Source organism: Nicotiana tabacum, chromosome 4 (assembly GCF_000715075.1).
Source record: "Nicotiana tabacum cultivar K326 chromosome 4, ASM71507v2, whole genome shotgun sequence".
Lineage (NCBI taxonomy): Eukaryota > Viridiplantae > Streptophyta > Magnoliopsida > Solanales > Solanaceae > Nicotiana > Nicotiana tabacum.
In genome coordinates this window covers 50671059-50679109 of record NC_134083.1, presented here as the reverse complement: position 1 = coordinate 50679109, position 8051 = coordinate 50671059, and positions in this window count along the sequence as shown.

Genomic DNA, 8051 nt, shown 5'->3' with positions numbered 1-8051 from the left:
GGCGTGGTGTATTGATGAGGTGCGGGAGGATTTTGCGGGTGCTGGTTTTGTGTATTTTGAGGAGGTGTTGGGTTTTGGGCATTTTATTGGTTGATGTCGGGAACATTCAAGGTAAGGGAAAGGTTCGCCAAGTTACGGACCTGCTCAAGTTCCCATTGTAACTCCAGTATCTTTTACTATAATTGCAAAACCAAGTCGCTCTGTGCCGGAGTACTCCGATCATCCGAAGTCTTAACATTCTCTGTATGTGTAGCGTTGTCTTTCTTGATACCGCTCAGATTATCCATCTTAGCCTTTCCTTTGTTCTTAGGATCACTTGGAGGAGGAGGAGGTGGAGGACCTCTAGATCTGGTATGATATGCTGATGATGCCAGTATGCACAAACCAACCTTAGGGGATGGGAATAAACAAAGAAAAGAAGAAAAACAAAAGGTAAAGAAGTCGGTAAGGAGTATTAAAAGGATATTTACGATATTTAAACACGTATTGCGGAATTATAAATTCACGTCCTAATTTGGGGACCTCATCGTGCCCGAGGTAGGCCTAGTGATATATAGCTTTGGAGAAAACTCATTGCCGATAACTGCATCATTTCATTAATATGATAAATAGACCAAATCTCTACTAAAACGACAATAATTATAAAGAGTCACTAGTGGCATTTGCCTTATTACAATCAAATTCTAAAATGAATCTAGAAAACATCATCCCTAATCTACTTGGTCCCAGAGGGACCTTCTCCAAGCTTGGTCCTCTTAGCCCCGTCAATCAGGTTCCCCAGGTCATGCATGTCCAACAACAGATACGCCCTTGCTAGATATCCTCCTTCATTGCCCTCTGCGTTCTGACTATTTGAGACCCTTTTCCTCATCTTTCCCTCAAGTTCCATCAAACCCTGCTCCAAATACTCTAACATTTCTGTTGATTTAGTAGCGATTCCCCTCCATTCATTGATTGCTTCCATGCCCACTTTATGTTGTTCCAAATACCTGGCCTCAAATTCAAAGACCCTTTTGCGCAACCTCCTGTATTTGACTTGTGCTTCAGCAGCGTCGTCTATGACCCTATTCCTCAAATCAACCCCTGGCTTGACCTCTTCTGCTATGTCATCGACCAACCATGATGGGTAGAAGTACACATGGTCGGCATGATACCTGTCTGGCTCAATGGTATCTTTCTTCACAATAACCTTTTGATGCCACATGTGTTGTGCCTCGAACTTGAATGGAATGACATTCCCTTGGAAGTCTGCTTTGTAATGAACCATTTTGGAAACTCGTGGTATAACTTGTTTTCTCTCAGCTTGCCTCATGACTCTGATAGGAGCATAATGATAGATTCCCCTTAATCCGATTAGCACTAGATGAGGAGCATCTCTCGACCTGATGATGAATTCACTGCTAGGGAACCACTCGAACATCAAATGTACCCTGTCATCAGTCAAATTGCTAAAGAAATGTACCCAGCTCATAGTGTTTCCTGGTTGTGCAAACATGTCTGGGTAAAAGTCATTCTCTTCGGATGGTGATAAGCTATGTGGTCATTCCATAGTCGTCGCAAAAATTCTTGATGGTATTGTCCTATCTGAAGGTGTTCCAACAACCATATTTGTAGCAACAGATTGCAACCCTCAAAATGCCTACATCCTTTTTTGCAACGGTCTAAGGCTCGGTACATCTCAGCCACGATCATTGGGACAATAGTGTAAGTTTGCCCCTCAATTCCTTCCATTAGGGTTTTAGTGACCATAGCTAGGAGAGTGTGGATCCTTTCCCCTTGTATCGGGAATATCAGCATCCCCAGAAAACAGATAATGAATACGAAAACCCGGCGGTGAGTCCAACCCAAAGAAGAGATGGCAAATTCATCATGGTAAAGACGATATGATGTGCTGTGACCATAACGCTCGTAAATGAAGTCGAATGGTATGTAAGATTTCTTCAGACGGACTAACTCATCATTTTTCTTGAAACCCATCATTTTTAGGAAACCTCGAGAAGTATAATTTTCCGGTACCAACAAGCCAGGGCTATCCCATGGGAGCCCAGCGAAGCCTCCTATTTCCTCTAGAAGGGGAGTCATTTCTATATAACCAAAACGTAAGACGACCCTCTTCTCATCCCAGAACATGGTGGCAGCCTCAATTAACACATTGTTCGGCTGGATATCTAACAAAGAAGGTAAATTCCCGAGAACTCTCTTCACATGGTTTTTGTAACTTGGCGAGAGATTTTCCCACCAATCTAGCAACAAATGTGGGATACTTCGGACCATGCCGAACCTGGGGACTTCGTGCCTCATTTCTGCAAAAAAAATAAAGTTAGCCCTTTCTCCCTCCGGAATTGACTATTTACACATTAATGATTAGCACATCGACATGTTTTCTCCAAATAATGCACATATCATGATTCTACCTATTGGGATTTAAGGAAATCCCGGCGGGCTTTGGACAAGGCTTGCCTTAGAGAGTTATTACGCGGACAGCGTTCTAACCCATACTAGGTTTAGATATGATGCATGCACAGTTAATATTAGAGTGGGGGGTTTCTAGAAGAGTCTAGACCGGTACCTTCAAGTGGACAGATTGAGAGGGAAAGGCACGGAACCGTCGATTGCACCGCTGATCGACTAGTTTTACCGCAAATAAGCCTTTTCAAATTTAAAAGGGTTATTTAGGAAGAGCGCGGACACTCATCAAGCGTCGCTATGGTATTAATTATGCACGAGTAGGATATGATGTGGATCATGCTTTATGTAAAGATAAAACAACATGTTGTCAAGTATTTTGCATGATGAAGACAACAAACGCAGTATTAAATGGAGCGTAAAGACATAAAAAGAAAGGAAAACAAGGAAGAAGTTAGTTCGCGTAATATGAGAGAATTGTAATAAAGCAAGCAAAGGGGGTAGGGTAGGGAAAGACATGATGTAGCAAATTTAAAAATGATTCAGAGCAAGTGAACATGACTTAAGGAAAACACATATTGTAACCAAATTAAGCAGAGATTTGCATATTAATACGAATTCAAATAAAGGAAAAATAGGGGAACGAGTGTGCATATAGTCATAAAAAGGGAAAATGGAAGTGGGATGTTCATGTAACGATAAAGAACAAGGAAACACATTCATCAATGAAGACTAATTCATATAGACCAAGTTTGCTATGGTAAGAGCCTAAAAGTATCCCCAGCAGAGTCGCCATGTTGTCGCGCCCCCTTTCTTTCTCACGAAAGTCAGGCTTCGACGTCGTGACAACTCTTCCTAAAGGAAGGGTGTTAAAAGAGAGAGTTGCCACCTAACGGGTTTGAGGTGCGTTAGGGCACCTATTTGCAAGTAACTCTGGTTTAACCAATCTGCATCACCAAAGATCGGGTAAGGGCTCAAATTACCTCGAGGAGAAGGTGTTAGGCACTCCTTGAGGTACACAACTGTGGGTCCCAGCCGAACTCGAATTATATGAATTAGTCCAAATAAAGAGAAAAGACAAAATTGGGCAAACAAACAAAATAATTGATTTTAAGGCAAGGTGAGGGGGTCCTAAATTTTTAAGCCTAAAGGATCACCCCGTGCAATATAAATAATACTTCATAACTCCCTCGAGGTGGGGTGTTACTCGTATTATTCAGCGGGCACAAACTATCATCTCCTGCTACCCGATTACTATCTTTAAGTTGTTTACCTAAAGCGTACTAATTGATTCTAAATCGTACCTTATGAGTGCACTACCCGTCCCATACCTATAGTCCGGGAGGCGTTTAGACCTCTATCTTGGGTGGTTCTAGGCTTAACTTAGGTTGCTCAAAAATGAGAAACTAGGCGACATATGAAACAAATTGGACTGTCATGTATAAACAAATAAGGGCTCAAGTTAGCCTCCACACTTAGGCAACAAATGCATGCAAACAAGTTAGGCATTTGACAGTTGCAGATTTTAGACAAATTAAAGTTATTGAATCCTATAGACATGATCTCTATGTGATTCTGGATTCAAGCATGCAGGCAATTTCAGAGCAAGATGCCATTTTAGATACAATTTCTAAGCGACTACACAGTCTGCCTGCTGATTATAGGTTATAAATGATCGAACCTATAGACATGATATCTAGGTGATTTACTCAGTAGTTGGCAGTGATGACCATTGGAAATACTCAAAATTACTCAATTTGATCCTATAGGCATGCTTTCTAATAGTGGCAGAGCTAAACAATGAAACAATGTTTGAAAAAAAAAAGTTCAATACTAACACTTTAAGGCGAGTGGTATTACCCTATAGGCAGGACAATTAGCGATTGAAACTGATTTTTTATACTTGCTCCTATAGGCATGTTTTCTAGGTGAGCAGTATAATAACAATAGCATATTAATCAATTAAAGTCCTATAGGCATGATTCCTAGATGAATATTGGTATCTAATGAATACGCTGCAATTATACCAATTGGGAGATTTATCATTTTTATTTCCTATAGGTATGATATCTAACAAAACATATAGGAGAGAAATATGTTAAACGAATTAAGCACTCATGTCCTATAGGCAAGATATCTAACAACACATAGTAGCAGAACATATTTGAGCAATTAAACACCTATAGACAGGATTTCTACCCGTCTCATGCAAACATTATGATAGACCCATTTTTCCAATTTTACTAACACTCCAATTGTTATTACAGAATTATTACATGCCCAATACAAAAAAAATGATACAAATAACTATAGCAGGCCTAAGACAGGCCCAAAGTGAACCCATCCCAGCCAGGCCTTCAGTTTTGTATCCATACAGGTTTCAACACAGCCCAGAAACCACAAGAGAACTTGGATGATACCCAACAACCATAGTCGATCAAAAAATTCAGAAAAACAGTCATTTACACAAGTCAATTATCCAGTAGGCATAAAGAGGGATAGAATTTAGCAGTCAAGAAGAAAGTGGCCAAGAACCTTAGGCCCTAGTGTGTCAGAGTTCACAAGGGTATCAAAGTGGACCCCGAGCAGTGCTCACACTAGGGAGGTTAATAGAGAAGTTTTAGGAGGCCTTGGCTTTCAGCCGGCCAAGAATTAGAGACTCAGAACAGGGAAACAACCAATGAAAAATAGTTATAAAGTAATGGGTTTGGAAAATCTTTTGCAGACACTTTAAGATAATTACATAATGACCATGAACTCGAGAAGCAAACTAATACATTGGGGCAGAGTTACATATGATAAGAAATAAGGAGCCTGGGATTGCAAAGTTAACAGGCAAGGACACTAGACTAGTAAAACCAATTAATACAACCAGTTTAGAACTTAAAGGATCAAATTATACCCAAACTCATGATTAGACAGTATAATAAAAATAGGATTAGATATCATAGAGGGTATCAGTCAAGTTTAAGGGATAACAAGTTGTTAGAGGTGCAGATTTGGACATGGCAAGAACACATATAGTGGAAACCATAATCATAGGAGCATACTACACTTAGAGCAAAGATCTTAAACGAGTTGGGGCAGGTTAACAACATCAATTAATCACTGGAAGTTCGTAATTAGGCCAGGAAACATGGATTAAACCATGTAATTAGAACAACACTACACTAAGCATGCTTTATTCTGTCTGAATTAACTAAGTTAAGTACAAAGACATTATTAAGCTAGAAATTATAGGCAGAATTAAACAGGAAAAGAGTCAGAAGAACATATTAGGTCATGCAATTCGAAGAACATGCTAATTAGAACATGATAAACATTGCGAAAGTTAGAAACTAACCAGTGATTGTTCAACAAACAAGAAAAGAACGGCAGTAGAGACCTAGAATATCGAATGTGTCAAGTTCCAAGGGTTTCGAGAACCCAGGGCAGTGCTCACACCCAAGAGAGGTCGGGAAGAATAGAAATCCGGTGGCCTTGGTTTTTAGCCGGCCAAGAGCCAAACAGAACATAGTAATAAGCAAATACAGAGTAGAAACCTCAATTGTTTTAGTGGAAAAATGGTGATTGAAGTCTGTTTCAAACAATTTTGGTTCGATTCTGTAAACCTTAGTTTTAGGGTAAGTAAGAGTCAACAGAATTTAAACAACATCGGGCTCATACGGCATATGATGAACATGGACGGAATAACATTCAAAAATCAGGGATTTGAACTGATTTTGGTTCAATTTGATGAGATCTTCTTGCCATGTTTAGGAAAGCACTATAGGAGAGTAGCCAGTACCAGAAGGAGGCAGAGTATGGTAAGTAATAGCCTTGGAATCCCATATTAGGTGAGATTATGAGAAGATTTAGGGCGGCGGGTTTAGGGTTCTTCAGAGAGGGAGAAGAGAGATGAGAGAATATTAGGGCGGTGGGAAAAGAGGAGTGATTAGGGTTAGGGGGTGAAGGGGGTAATTAAAAGGAGGGAAATAATAAGGGTAGTTGATCTTGAGAGATCAACGACCAGGATTAAAAAGTGAGTGGTGCGGGTCGTGTGAAACGGGTACCGACCGAGTTGGGATTAGTAGGTCATTTGTTTGGGCTGGGTTATTTGGGCTAGTGTATTAGGTTTTTTGGGCCATTATTTGGTCCGAAAATAGGTTAAAAGTGAGGTTAGTTTTTAAATACCCAACATTTTAGCAAAACATAATTTATAAAAGTAATTAATGAATAACAAAAATATTATTTATGTACTAAAATGATTAAAAATAATAACTTAATATTATAAAAATATAAAAAGTTATTTGTTTGCATAAATAATGTAATTATACATAAATATGGACTATTATTGTAAAATGTGCAATTAGCCCTAAAATGCAAATGTAATTATAAAAATGCACTGAAAAAAATATTTAAAACCCCATGCTGGTATAAATGATAAGTTTAGATGATTAAATCATCATAAATAATTTGGAGGATAATTATTGGATATTTATAAAATAAAAATACAGAAATAAATTGGTTTAAAGTCTTTAAAAATCATGGAAAATTATGAAAATACTTGTGTATTCTTATAAATAAAATGATGATGCATATGCACTATTTTGAAAGTGTATATATATATATATATATATATATATTTGAAAAAAATTGGGTATCAACACCTAACACCAGAAAATCCTACGGCCTCTATGAGTTCCACCAAGAACGAGGGCACAAGACGGAAGACTGCATCACCCTAAGGCAGGAAGTCGTGAATATGCTATGACAAGGACACCTTAAAGAGCTGCTAAGCGATAAGGCAAGAACCAACTTCGCTAGAGGACGCGAACATCAAGGACGGCCAAAACCACCCTCACCAGCTCGTACCATCAACATGATCATCTGCGACAACGACTCTATCAATAACGTGAAGTTCACCACTACCCACAAACTCAAGTGTTCTATCACTCGCGAACGGTACGACAATGGAAAGGTTGGTGACAAAGATGTTCAAGGATCAACTCGATAAGACAATGGAAGTATATATAGATGACATGCTGGTCAATTCCAAAAGGGGAGAAGATCACATCGACCATCTGAAAGAAACTTTTGACATACTCAAATAGTATGGGATGAAACTAAACCCGGAGAAGTGTGCGTTCGGCGTAGCCTCAGGAAAGTTCCTAGGTTTCCTCATATCACAGTGAGGGATCTAGGTCAACCCTGACCAAATCAAAGCCATTGAAGGGATACCCGAACTCCTGACCACCAAAAAATAGGTCCAGTGGTTGATTGGCCATTTTGCCGCCCTATCAAGGTTCATCTCGCGGTCGTCGGATAGGTGCCATAAATTCTTTGGCATACTTAAAAAGGGTAACGTCCTCCAATGGACTTCGAAGTGCGTCCAGGCTCTGAGAGAATTAAAGGCCTACCTGTCGTCGCCGCCCTTACTTTCAAAACCAGAGCTGGGGGAGCGTCTCTTCGTCTATTTATCTGTATCTGAGGTAGCTGTAAGCACAATCCTAATTCGAGAAAACAGTCATGCAATCTCTCATCTATTATATTAGCAAAACACTAGTCGATGCCAAGACGAGGTACCCGCACCTCGAGAAGTTAGCTTTGGCCTTAGTCGTAGCTTCACGAAAGCTTAGACCATATTTCCAATCTCACCCTATCTC